Source organism: Lissotriton vulgaris, chromosome 1_1 (genome assembly GCF_964263255.1).
Source record: "Lissotriton vulgaris chromosome 1_1, aLisVul1.2, whole genome shotgun sequence".
Lineage (NCBI taxonomy): Eukaryota > Metazoa > Chordata > Amphibia > Caudata > Salamandridae > Lissotriton > Lissotriton vulgaris.
This window is the reverse complement of record NC_141685.1, coordinates 263,091,957-263,106,145: the sequence shown is the minus strand read 5'-3', so window position 1 is coordinate 263,106,145 and position 14,189 is coordinate 263,091,957.

Genomic DNA, 14,189 nt, shown 5'->3' with positions numbered 1-14,189 from the left:
TGGTGTGTGGTGGGTTTCTGGAAGGTTAAGTGGATGCAGCGGTGGTCGGTCCAGAGGAGTACGGTGGTGTGACTGACGCAGACGTGCGGGCTTGAGGAGAAGACTGGGTCGAATGTGTGGCCGGCGGAGTGGGTGGGCCTTGTGACGAGTTGTCTCAGTTCGAGGTTGGCGAGGTTATCAATCAGGGTTGTGGAGTTGTTGTCATTGTTGTTCTCAAGGTGAAAGGTCAGGTCTCCGAGGAGGATGTAGTCGGAGGTCAGGATGTGTTTGCTGATGAAGTCGGCGATGGAGTCGCTGAACTGGGGGCGTGGTCCGGGGGTGGGTAGACAAGGGTGACTCTGAGGGTGGAGTTGGGATATGTGTGGATCTGGAAATGCATGTGTTAGGCGGTGCTGAGTGCGTTGTCGGTGCTAGTCGAGACCCTGATGCTGTTCTTGTGGACGATGGCGGTTCCTCCTCCGACTCCGTTGGTGCGGTCTCTGCGGGTGATCTTGTAGCCGTCTGGGATGGCTATGGCGATGTCGGGGGCGGAGGAGTTGTTCAACCAGGTCTCTGTCAGAAAGGCGACGTCTGGGGAGGTTGTGTTGAGCAGACCCCAGAGCTCGACGGCGTGTTTGCGTGCAGAGCGAGTGTTCGGTAGTATGCATTGGAGGTGGTTGAGGTCTTTCTTGGCGAGTGGTTTGTCGGCTCTGTGGCTGGTGTAGCTGCAGTTCCGGCAGGTGAAGGGTGTGTGCGTTTCGGGGCGGCCTTGAAGCAGTTGTGGGTCCGTCCGGGGTTGAGAGCGTGCAGAGTGCTGGCATCGTAGTGGTAAAACTAAAAAGAACACCAATATTGTGAATTTTCTTAAAATCTTTTGTTGAATCAAAAATTAAAATAATTGATTTATTCAGGACTAAAAAAAAATTTCCGGTGACTTACTGTTTAGTTCAGTTAGTTGTGAGGCAAAAACAGCCCCAGATTGAAACAAGTTGGCAATATTGGTGTTCTTTCTGGTTTTTCCAGTAAGTGAGGCTTGGCCTTATTGCCCGTGAGCCCAGACCTAGTTTTGGTTACGGCATCGTAGTGGTGGCAGGTGCTGGGGTCAGGGGTTCTGGCACTGGGCGCGGTCTAGGTGCGGCAGGGCGCAGACAGGCTTGCCACGCTCCAGTGTCGCGACCGTGCAGCGGCCGGCATGTATGGGGAGGTGGTAGTGAGGAGCAGCTGGGAGGCGGGGGCAGCGAATGGGCAGTCAGGGGGCGGAGCCTCAGGGGACGCAGTTGCGGGGACAGTGAGGGGCGACGAAGGAAACCGAAGGCAAAAGGGCACAACAATTGAGGGGGGAACTAGTTTACAGAGGGCAGAAAGGTCACAAAAAGGGCAAAAAGGTCACAAGAATACAGGGGGAAATGAGTGGCACAGAAGGCAAAAAGGTCACAGGAAGGGCAAAATGATCACAGAAAACTGGAAGAAACGAGTGGCACAGAAGGCAAAAGGTCACAAGAAAGGGCGGAAATGTCACAAAAAACAGGGGGAAACGAGTGGCACAGTAGGCAGAAAAGTCACAGAAATGCAGGGGCAGCTAAGCAACAGAAGGCAAAAACGGGCAGAGAGACACGGGGGCCGCGAGGGGAGCAGAAGGAAAAACCGGGCAGAGAGACACGGGGGCAGCGAGAGGAGCAGAAGGGAAACCGGGCAGAGAGACACAGGGGCAACGAGGGAGAGAACGGGCACAGGCGGTGCTGTGCGGAGGGGGAGCGACCTACCTGGAAGGGTCAAGGGTCGCTCTCCTCACCGCGTAGCGGCCGGCCTATATGGGGAGGTGGGAGGGAGGAGCAGCTGGGATGCGGGAGGTGGTGGCAGCGAATGGGCAGTCACATGGGCGGGGATGCAGCGGCAAGGGCGATGAAGGAAACAGAAGGCAAAAGGGCACAACAATTGAGGGGGAAACGAGTGGCACAGAGGCAGAAAGGTCCCAAGAAAGGGCAGAAAAGGACACAAAAAACAGGGGGAAACAAGTGGCCCTTAGGCTGAAAGGTCCCAAGAAAGGGCAGAATAGGGCATTGGGGGGGCGGCCTACCAGCGGGAGGCCTGCCACCCCCGGGGGGTTTTGGGGCCGGGGGAGGGGGGGGAGGGGATAGAGCCAGCACCGGGCTGGTTTTGGGCTAGTTAGTAGCCTTGGGCTGGGGTTGGGCTGGCCCCTTTTAAGACCGGACATTTTGTGTTGCAGGTCACCATTTGGTGACTGGTGACACAGCAGCCGGGCGGGGGTTTGGCAGAGGTTTTTAATTTAGGTAATGACCTTTCATGTTAGATTTTGTTTATTGTGTAGAATCGATGAGCGAGCGTAACGGTACTGCGTTACTATGGGCATCTCTTGAGGATGGGTGCGTGGGTGTGTGTACTTATGCCACGTCACGGTGGTACTTTCTGCGTGTCCTTGGGGGTGTGCATTACTCGTGATTTAGGCGCAGGGACGTTTCATGGTTGGTTCCTTGGTACGACGGTTTTAAATTTGCGGGGGTGCACGAGAGGTTTGGGTCTGTCGGCGTGGTTTTCAGGCGGAGAGATGCGAGGGGGAGGCTTGTGGCCGCGGTGTGCAGCCGATTGGGGCCTACGAGGGAGGCTGGGTTTCTGGGGTTTCTGAAGTCGCCGTGGCTCAGGTCGGCGGCTGCGGATTGGATATGATGCTGGGGCTCGGCCTCGGGTCCACTTTCCCGGAGTGGCTTTGGCTCTGGAGCTTGCTTCCGCTGTGCAGCCTCGCTGCATGTCTTATGCCCCATAGCCGCTTCAGGGGGTGTGATCGGAGTCATGAGACTGCCGCCAGGCACCAGTTCTCACGTGACGCTAAGGTTGTCGTGCTTCGTGACGCAGTTTCATCATGGCATGTTGTGGGTGACTCTTGGTGGCTGGATTTGCACGGGGGGTCGGAATGGGGGTGGTAGGGCGTGGGGGGGTGGTGTCCTCGAGGGGGAGGTGAGCTCGGGGGGGGGGCCTCACAGGTCTCTGTGTCCGCGGGGGGGTGGGGGCTGAGAGGGGGGAGATGGAGGGACTGGGTGGGGAGCTGTTCTGCGGTGAGTGTGCGACGGGGGGGTGCGGGGGAGGGGTGTGGGGCGAGTGGGGGGGCAGCAGGTCCTGTTCAGGGAGAGCCCTTCGAGTGGGGGGTGGAGTGTCCTGCGGGGAACGGGGGTTGGGCAGGTGCGGGGGGGTTTGGAGGCACGATGAGCGCGGAGGGGGGGGCTTTCGGCAGGGGGGTGGGGAGTTTTTTCAGGGGCGGGAGGGGGAGGGGGGGTTCGTGCCCAGCATGCTGGACCACGCATCTTGTTCTGGACAGGGACGCGGAGATAGGCGCTCGGGAGAGCAGCATGCGGCTCCACCCGTCCGAGGGGAGGGGAGGGGAGGGGAGGGGAGGGGATGGGATGGGATGGGATGGGATGGGCTGGCTCTGCCTGGTGCGTGCGGTCGTGCTCCCACGAGGGACCATTCTTGGAACGCGCGAGTGGAAGCGGGGCTGTGCGTCCCCCGCCACTCCCACCCCGAAGGGTCAGGACGGCCGCCGGGGGCTGGAGAGGACGGCAAGAGACTGTTCATCAGATGCTGATTATTATTTAAGTATTTATGCATTTTATAACAAGAACGGACCGGATGCAAGGGCATTTCCAGTGAATGTATTGCTTAAGCAAGTTTACAGTGCATGAGGCATAAGTGACAAGCATGTGTAAACAGAATACAGGAGGTAACAACCGGGCATCATGGGAGGGAGAGTGTCATGTGTACGGGTGACAAAAGCGAGGTGCTAGTGGAGGTAATAAGGCGGTGAATGGAGGACACTCGGGTACAACAGTGAAGGTTACGTGGGCATGGCCCCCGTGAAGGTAGTGGTAATGAACAAAATGCAAGGGGTGGAAAACGAGGTGTTACCCTTGACCCTATCACGGAACACGCGTACCAACTGGAATGGCACTTACATAGTTGGAGGGTCAAGGACTTTTTCTGCAACAGAGGATTAAAACTTTGGGGGGGCCTTGAGGGAGGGGAACTTGGGGATCAGTTTTGAAAGCCGGGGAGGAGTTGTTTGGGTCGCTAGATAGCGGGGGGAGGAGTGGGGGGCTTGGGGAGTGGGGAGAATTGCAGTAGGCCAGTTTTGGGGAGAACCGGCGATGGGACCAGGGTTGCTGAGGCATGGGGCGGGACAGAGAGTGCTTCCCACTAAAGAGGGGGCAGGCGGTGTCGAGCAGGCGTGGCATTTGTGGTATTAGGGTGGGTAGATTGTGTTGTGTGAAGTTAAGGACCCCGGGGTTTTGAGCGGTCGACAATGAGGGGTGTGTCGTTTTCATAGATTTAGCTGGTACATCCACAACTGCTCCGGTGGAGGACACAGTGAGGGGGTGGCGTGGATCGGGGGATCTGGTGGTTGTCAGCAGGTGGCAGGGTGGAGTGGGGCGGAGCCATGAAGGGGGGGATTGGGGACGAGTTTATCTAATTTATGCGATTTGATATAGGACGGACTTTCCCCGTAGGTGTCAGAGCGCTTTACAATAGGTCCAGTAATGATACAAGGGAAAACGATTACATAGGAACAACTTGCAGAAGCAAACATTGGGTTACATGGGTCAAAGGTGGCAATAGTGCGCAACGAAAATACATGAGGTAGCAACCGGTGCGTTACAGGAGGCAAAAGTGATGTGTGCAGGTTACACAAACGTACAAAGTACCAGTGGAGGTTTAATACTGCAATAAATGGCCGACACTCCGGCACAAGTACAAGCGTTACGTAGGCAATGGTGGCCTTTGTGCTAGTATCTACAGCAAACAAAATGTGAGGAGGGGCCAGCAGTGTGTGCCGAGAGAAAGGTGGAGGAAGGGGCCCAGTGCTGGGCAGGAGGCCATGGGTCGTTGGAACTTGTGGAGGATGCTGAGGAGGAGGGGGAGATGTGGAAAGGGGGTGAGGCCCTGGGGGGCAATTGAGCTATGTGGAGGATTCCGAGGAGGAAGGGGAGATGCGAGAGGGGGGGAGCAAAGTAATGGTGTTGGTGGTGTGTTTCAAGTATGCCCACGGCAAGGAGCGCGGAGGTGACGCCCCCCTCCCGCGCCTCTGGTGGTTAGGCGGCGGGATCCAGTGGCGACGCCGGCCTTGACGCCAGGTAAGGATGGTGGCGGTGTAGGGGAGTGGTTTGAGTAATCCTCGGTTGTCGGTTGGTGCGGATACCGGGGACCCTGGGAGGGGCGCTGGGGAATGGCGCAGTATGGAGGGGGTGCCAGGGGGGGTGCGGGAAAGAGGGAAAAGGGGGTCAAGGTTCTGGGCATAGGCTTGTCGCCAGTGAGGGTGGTGGAGTTGAGCCGTCAATGCGACCACAGGGTCAGCTCGTGGCAGGTATGTATGGAGGAGAGTGGGGCGGGAATGGGGTGTCCCCCCCCTTTTTCGTGGTGTGGAGCACGCGGTCTGGTTTGAGTGTTTCCCCTATCGGGGTTGGGCTCAGAATGGAGCCCGGTCAGTCTCGGTTGTCCCAGCAGCGTGCGGGGTCGGAGGGGTGGGGGGTGAGTCGGTCGGTGACTTTTGCGGCGGAGCTCCCGGGGGTGTCGTATACTTTCAAGGACATGGCGCGGAGGAGCCGGCGGCGGTGGGGAAGGTTTTGGGCAAAGTGCGAAGTTCATTGGCGGCCTGGTGGTTTCGGAGGCATCAGGGGGGATCACCGGGCGGTGGGGGCCCGGTTGTGAATGGGGGACACTTGTCGGGTACCATAGCATGGGGGTTCGATATCGCGGGCAGTGGGCTTTTTCCTGGCGGACAGGTTCTGAGACAGACGCACGATCTGGAGGACTTCTTGCTGGTGGGACGGCCGGGTTCAGCGGACTGCCAGCGGTTGCTGGTCAGTTATGGGCCTCGTGGTTTGCCTGGGGGCGCCCCTGGCGCCAGAGACGATGTACGGTCCCAGTACGGTGCTGTCCTTGGGTGATATGGAGCTCAACTCTGGCCCATGGAAACACGCCTGCCAGAGTATGAGGGGGCGGCGAGGTTGGCATGGAGGGCGACAGCAGTGCCCAGGGGATGTTCAGATTTGTGTGCGCTGGGTGCGCCAGTAGGAGAAGTTGCAGTGGGTTTCTTCCTGACGGACAGGCTCTGGTCGATGACGCACTATCTGGTTGACGTCCTGCTGGTGGGAAGGCTGGGTTTCGACGGACGGCCAACGGAGCTGAACGGTTTTAGGGGCCTTGTGGCTTACCTGGGGGTGCCCCGGGCGCCAGAGAAGACGCACGGTCCCAGTTCGGTGCTGTCATTACTTGGTAGAGAGCTCGACTCCCGGGCCATGGAAGCACGCCTGCCGTGGGTCAAGGGGGGCGGCAACGTGTGGTTTTGGGTCTGCCTCGGTCCGTTGTGACGCGGCGGCATCCTTGAGTACATTTGTCGGTGGGGAGTGAAGTGGACTTGCGTGGGACAGGAGTTCGTGAGGCATTTACATGGTGGCACAGGAGCGGGCAGGGGTGGAATTGCGGCGGGGGGAGCAGGGGGATAGGTGGTTTCCGGAGGAGCGGGTGTTGCGGTTCAGGTTGAATTTGATGGACGGGGACTTTCGGTGACGATTCACTGTCGGCGGGGGAATGGGTGACGCAGTGGTGGGCGGTGGGGTTCGGTTGAGCAGGAGGTGGCAGGGTGCATGCGGCACAAGGTTGGGGGGGCCTGCGGCGCGCCCTATGGTGTATGGGTGAGGTCCCGAAGGCGTTACGGAGGCATTCCGGCGGAGTGGGGGCGGTGACGGAGGCTGCACGGCAGTGTTGGGGACGGCCTCGGGCCCTGGAGGTCGGACTGTTAGGGGCATATGTCAGGCTGGGGGGATGGGAAGTGAACGTATGACATAAAGGACATTTCTCGCCTCTCACATGTGTGTCTTTTCAGGTGCAGGGGCGGGGCCAAATGCAGCGGCGCTGGAGAAGTATGTTGGTGAAATCATTGATAAAGCAGGCAAAAAGGTGGACTGGGTCAAACACTGGACTCAGTGGTTGGAAGCGGACGACAGGTTGTTTCATTGCAGCGGCTAGGAACAGGGGCATGAGCTAGCATGCCTTGCAGGCTTGGTGTGCAGTGGTAAGGGGAGAGGGTGCTTGGCGTGGGCTTGGTACCGTGCAAAGGGTTAGCGCGGTTTAAACAAGTGAAGATGGGACCTGTTAGGGATGCGGAGCGGGTAGGCAGAGTGTCAGGTCTTTGGTCAGAGTTTCGGTCCCAGGTGGATTGAGGGGGGGGCTGAGAGGCCAGCGGTCGTTGTTATGACCCAGAGGAACTTTACAAGGAAATTAGGTTTTTGAGGGGAAACGGACGTTGAAAGGAGGGAGCACCCGGAGCTTAGGTGCGGGGCACTGGAATTTCAGGGAGGATGGGGTTTTCACCTGTAGTACGGGATAGAGTTAGGTGCTACATTTGAGGGAGGCTCTGGAGCAGGGTGGGGGTGCGCAGACACCCGGAAGTGCAGGAGTCCTAGGGGGGGTCGAAAGCCATTAACACGCCTTTCGAGTGGCGGTTCTTCCTAATATATGGGGGAAGTATAGGAGATCTGTTGTTGGATTATCAGGGGGTAGGTCAAGCATAATAAAGGATTTAGCCAGGTGGAGAGGCAAATTGACGTTTCTGCTAATGGTTTACTGTAATTGGATTGGGGGAACCAGTTAGGGGAGGGGGTGTGGGGCTTGTCAGGAAATTGCATATTTAGTGAGGTATAGTTTTGTACGGCGCAGGCCAAGGGTTTGTCATTGTTAGGGTGCACCTGCTTCCAATAAAGCGGCCTTTATCACACCAAATTTTGAGTCTCTGGTCGGTGCTGTTTTCCTCCCCCCCCGTTCCCCCGATTGGTCCCAAAAGATCACAAAAAACGGGGGGAAACGAGTGGCACAGAGGGCACAAAGGTCACAAGAAAGGGTAGAAAGGTAAAAAAAAACAGGGGGAAACGAGTGGCACAGAGGCAGAAAGGTCACCAGAAAGAGCAGAAGAGGCCCCAAAAAACGGGGGGAAACCAGTGGCACAGAGGTACAAAGGTCACAAGAAAGAGCAGAAGAGGTCACAAAAAACGGGGGGAAACAAGTGGCACAGATGCACAAAGGATATATGGGGAGGTGGGAGGGAGGAGCAGCTGGGATTAGGGAGGTGGGGGCAGCGAATGGGCAGTCAGGGGGGCGGGGACGCAGCAGCGAGGGGCGACGAAGAAAACAGAAGGCAAAAGGGCACAACAATTGAGGGGGAAACGAGTGGCACAGAGGTAGAAGGGTCCCAGGAAAAGGCAGATATGGTCACAAAATATGTGGGGAAATGAGTGGCACAGAGGCAGAAAGGTCCCAGAAAGGGCAGAAAAGGTCACAAAAAACGGGGGGAAACGAGTGGCACAGAGGCAGAAAGATCCAAAGAAAGGGCAGAAAAGGTCACAAAAAACGGGCAGAGAGACACGGGGGCCACGAGGGGAGCAGAAGGAAAACCGGACAGAGAGACACGGGGGCAGCGAGGGAGAGACCGGGCACAGGCGGTGCTGTGCGGTGGGGGAGCGACCTACCCGGGTCAAGGGATGCTCCTGAGGGAGTTTCATTTAGTATTAATGTCAGTACGACAATTTATCAGGAACTGTTACAATTATGCGTTTCAGCTACTGCAATGATGTGGGGTTCGTTAATTTAAGGCTTATGAAGGATGTTCGTCCTGATGGGTGATCATATTACATATGTTTTTAAAGCTATGTCTGCAGCTTTTATTGCCAAGAGGTTAAAGTCAACTGATGGAAGTCGGCGTTCATACCCAAAGTTTGGGCCACCTCCTGTTCATGCTGCCATGGCATCTCAATATTTTATGATGATTTTTTACTGTTCCAGACATCTGGAGACCTGTTGATTGGTTTTCTCAGTCTACGTTTAAACAGTTTGTTATAAACCGGTGGGTGATGTAGCTGTAGTTGTGTTTTTGCTAAGCGTTAAACAAGCATAATCCAAAGCCTCCTGTAATAGAATAAAAAATTAGCTAGCATTCGCGCCAATCATTTTCAATTCTATTGAGGACATGGAGGCAAGGAGTATCCCACCCGATTTTATTACAATGTTGATAATAAATTACCCACCCACATGTATTTAATATTCTCTATAAGCAGAAGTTACGGGTTTTTTCCCTGTCTCATTCCTGTCAGGTTCTGGGAAAGAAGACGGAGCAGAAGTACTTCTGGTTTAGAAGATATAATCTTTCCAGTTTGGTTATGGTTCTTCCATGTTGGAGAATGTTTGTTGGGACTCATGTTCCTTATTTTGGACTGAAATTGTTAATGTTATTGACCGTTAAGGTTCAAGCAAAGAAGGAGGAGCAGAAACAGGATGCAGTGGCTCTTTTAGGGCTGTAAAGGATGTGATGTATTACGAGCATCATGGGAAATGTAGTTTTATTTGCATACAAAATGATTTTCATTGGCTGCTGTGAGTAGCAAATAAAAGAAAGAGAAGCATAATCCTCGCCTCCGTGTCGTTAATAGAATTGAAAATTCTTGGCACAAATGCAAGCTAATTTTTTAATTCTGTTTCATCTGACTGGACGGTGCTGCAAGGGCTTTCCGAGCTCACTGGGTGTCGCATCTGTTGCAGTGCATGTGGGGGAGAGAATTTCAGCACCATCAAGCCTACCTTTCATCTTTGAAGTGAGTGGAAGAGCCAAGAGTCACTGCATGAAATACCACATGTGGCTTTGCTACCTCCTCCTTAACCTAGTGCTTTGAAGCTGCAGGAAGCACTAGAAAACCTGACTCAAAATAGAAAAATACATAATATAACTAGACTGCAGTTGTTGCACCATAAGGCTTGGGGCTGATTGATTATGGATTTGTGATATCCTTGCGTCTTCTTTCCTCAGGGGCGCAACACAAGTCCCTGTGGTATGGGTGGGGTCTGATCTGCAGGGGGACCCTCGGCACAATACTTAGGTTTGAGAGCTCCGGATTAAATCCGGAGCGAGCGGGCCCCCTCAAATATTTTCACCCACTGCTCAAAAAGAAGCATTGCACTCACTGTTTATTTGGCTGCATACTCTGAGAATAATTTGATAAAATGGCCATCATAATCTTAGAACTATGGGGCATATTACCAACGGCCATTATCGCCGCTTTAGCTGGACTTTTTCCCGCTAAAGCGACGATAATTTTATCGCCCTATTACCAAGCTGTTGCTAACACCAGTTAGCGACAGCTTGTAGGCGATAGCGAGCATTTTGGGGCCGCTTTGCATGTCAGCGATAATTATCGCTAATGACATACATAGTGGGCGTGCCAAGATGTCAGCGACTGAAATCAGTCTCTGCAATCGATATCGCCTATGATCAACACAGGCGTAGTTTTGGAAATATTCGCGCTAAGCTTGAATATCTCCAAAAGCTAACGCCTGCCCTGACCAGTTCTTAACCATGTTATCCAATGAGAGGTGGATAACATGGCTAAGAGCATTGTCACGGTAATACCTGAATATCGCTGTATTGACAGCGATATTCACGCATTTCGCCTGTTTTTTATCGCTTCTGAGATAAACCTTGATGATAGCAAGGTATCTCGGCGATAAAAACAGGTGAAGGGCGGCGATAGAAATATTCCTGCTAAGCAAACTTAGTGATAATTATCGCTAGTTGTTGGTAATATGCCCCTATATGCTTCAGGTGCTCCTTGCGACATCAGCCTAGAGCGAAGCATATAAATAGCTCGCCCCAAGAAAGTGACGCAGATGGGAAATTCAATTTTCGTAGTTAAGTGTTCATAAAAGGAAATGGTTTTCACCCATGCCATGCTAGCGTAAGCTACTAACCAACCAAAGGGCCCTTGCCATGTGCACGTTCTGTAAAGGATGTTGCGAGTCCGATTTTGTGAAGTATTTTTGGGGCAAAGAAGGAAAAGAAGAAATTAACTACATTTCCTGTAACTTTAGATCTAAGCAGTGCTTTTGTGTGAGAACAAAAGTAGTCAAGTCAAGTCAAGGAATTTATATAGCGCACTACATACCCAGGGGGTTTCAAGGCGCTTAGGGAGGGGAGGAGGGATTACTTGTCAAATATCCACGTTTTAAGTTGCTTTCTGAATGCTAGGTGGTTCTGGGTAAGGCGCAGGTGGGTGGGGAGTGAGTTCCATGTTTTAGCAGCCAGGTAAGAGAAGGATCTGCCTCCCATGGTGGTCTTGTTGATGCGAGGTACAGTGGCGAGGGCTTGGCTAGAAGAACGTAGTTGGCGGGGGGGGTGTAGAAGGACAGTCGTGAGTTGAGGCATTCTGGTTCGATGTCGTAGAGTGATTTGTGTGCGTGGGTTAGCAGTCGGAAAGTGATCCTTTTATTGACGGGTAGCCAGTGGAGGTCTTTCAAGTGGCCAGAGATGTGTTCGTTGCGCGGGATGTCTAATATGATTCTGGCTGAGGCGTTTTGGATTCGTTGGAGTTTCTTCTGGAGTTTAGCGGTAGTACCTGCGTAGAGGGTGTTTCCGTAGTCCAGTCGGCTCGTGACCAGGGCGTGGGTGACAGTTTTCTTGGATTCGGTGGGGATCCAGCGAAATGTTTTTTTGAGCATGCGGAGAATGTTGAAGCAGGATGAGGATACGGCGTTGACTTGTCTGTTCATTGAGAGTGAAGAGTCCAGGATAACGCCAAGGTTCCGTGCGTGGTCTGTCGGGATGGGTGCCTTCCCAAGGGCTTCCGGCCACCAAGAGTCGTCCCATGCAGAGGGGGAAGTGCCTAAGATGAGGACTTCTGTTTTATCGGAGTTCAGTTTCAGACGGCTGTGTTTCATCCATTCGGCTACTTCTTTCATTCCTTCGTGTAGGTTAGTTTTGGCGGTGCTAGGATCATTGGTGAGTGATAGGATCAGTTGAGTGTCATCTGCGTAGGAGATGATGTTGAGATTGTGTTGGCGAGCGATGGCCGCCAGGGGGCTCATGTATACGTTGAAGAGGGTGGGGCTGAGCGAGGATCCTTGTGGGACGCCACAGATGACTTCAGTGGCCTCGGACTTGAATGGTGGGAGGCGGACTCTCTGGGTCCTTCCGGTGAGGAATGAGGTGATCCATTCAAGTGCTTTTCCTTGTATTCCGATGTTACTGAGGCGTTGTAGAAGGGTGCTGTGGCAGACTGTGTCGAAGGCCGCGGAGAGGTCGAGGAGGATGAGGGCGACTGTGTCTCCATTGTCCAGTAGAGTTCGAATGTCGTCTGTTGCTGCGATGAGGGCGGTCTCAGTGCTGTGTTTTGCTCGGAAGCCAGATTGTGAGGAGTCGAGGGATTTGTTGGCTTCGAGGAAAGTGGCGAGCTGGTTGTTGACAGCTTTCTCGATGACTTTGGCCGGGAATGGAAGGAGCGAGGTGGGGCGGTAATTTTTGAGTTCGGTGGGGTCCGCTGTGGGTTTTTTCAGAAGGGCGGTGAGTTCAGCGTGTTTCCAGCTTTCCGGGAAGGTGGCGGAGTTGAAGGAGCAGTTGATGACATCTCGGAGGTGTGGTGCTATGATGGAGTCTGCTTTGTTGAAGATGTGGTGAGGGCATGGGTCAGTTGGGGATCCTGAGTGGATGGAGTACATCAGGCGGATGGTGTCCTCAGTGGAGATTGGGTTCCAGTCATTAAGGATGTTCGAGGGGGGTGAAGGTCCAGCATATGGTTGGGTGGGTTGGTCTCCGGGTTGGTTGTCGAAGCTGTTGTGGATGTCAGCGATTTTGTTGTGGAAGAATGAGGCTAGGGAGTCGCAGAGGGCTTGAGAGGGGGTGATGTCGTTGGAGTTGGCCGAGGGGTTGGTAAATTCCTTGACGATGTTGAAAAGTTCCTTGCTGTTGTGGGTGTTGTTGTCAAGTCGATCCTTGAGTGCTGTTTTCTTGGCCTTTCGGATTAGTTGGTGGTGTGTGCGGGTGGCGTTTTTGAAGGCGTCCTTGGTGCTGGTGGTTGGGTCTTTTTTCCAGATCTTTTCAAGGGAGCGGCAGAGTTTCTTGGACTTTTTGAGATCATCGTTGAACCATGAGGCCTTCTTGCTGGCAGGTTTGTTTTGACGTTTTGTCAGTGGTGCTAAGGTGTCGGCGGTGTTGGATAACCATCCGGTGAAGTTGACGGCGGATTGGTCTGTGTTGGAAGAGTGGGCTGGGGGGTTTAGAAGAAGCGATGAGGAGATCTGGTCGATGGTGATTTTGTTCCAGTTTCTTTGTAGAGTTGGTTGGAGGTGGTTGATGGGTTTTGGCTTGTTGTAGGTGAAGTGAACGCAGCTGTGGTCAGTCCAGAGGAGATCCGTAGTGTGGCTGAAGGAGACGTGGTTGCTGGAGGTGAAGATAGGGTCGAGAGTGTGACCTGCGATGTGGGTGGGGGAAGTGACCAGTTGTTTAAGTCCGAGGTTGGCGAGGTTGTCCAAGAGAGTGGTGGTGTTGCGGTCGTTGAGCTTTTCAAGGTGAAAGTTGAGGTCACCCAGAATGATGTAGTCTTTTGAGGGGAGCGTGTGTGGAGTGATGAAGTCCGTGATGTCTTCACTGAATTGTGCGCGGGGTCCTGGTGGTCTGTAGAGGAGGGTGCCTCTGAGTGTGGTCTTGGGGTCGATATGGATCTGGAAGTGAAGGTGTTCGGAGTTGGCGAGGTTGGCGTCAGAGCTGGTTGAGATGCGGATTGATTTCTTATGGACGATAGCGATTCCTCCTCCTGTGTTGCCGGTACGGTCCTTGCGTGTGATCTTATAGTCTTCAGGGATGGCAATGGTGATGTCTGGGGCGGAGGAAGCATTCATCCATGTTTCCGTTAGGAAGGCGACGTCCGGAGAGGTGGTGTCTAGTAGATTCCATAGGTCGATGGCGTGCCTGTGGACCGAACGGGTGTTGAGCAGGATGCATTGAAGGTGGTTGGGGTCGGGAATCTGAGATGTGTTCGTAGCGGAGTTGGTGACGGTACCAGAGAATTTGCAGGAGTAGCAGGAGAAAGGTCCATGGGTGTGTCCGGGAGCGGCTAGGACGCAATCGGGGGCGCGACCGGGGTTAAGGGTTAGAAGGGTGGCGGCATTGTAGGTAATGCGGGAGGGCTGGGCAGCGCGGGGGACAGGGGGTCTGGCGCTGGGCGCGGTCCAGGCGCGGACGGGCGTAGACGGGCTTACCTTTGGCGCACCTTCGGCGCGGATTGGGCGCGGACGCTGCGCGTGAACGCTGCACGCGGGAACTACTGTCATATATGGATAGTGGAGGGGGAGGGGCGAGGGCGGCTCGGCTGGGAGGCGGGGCGGGC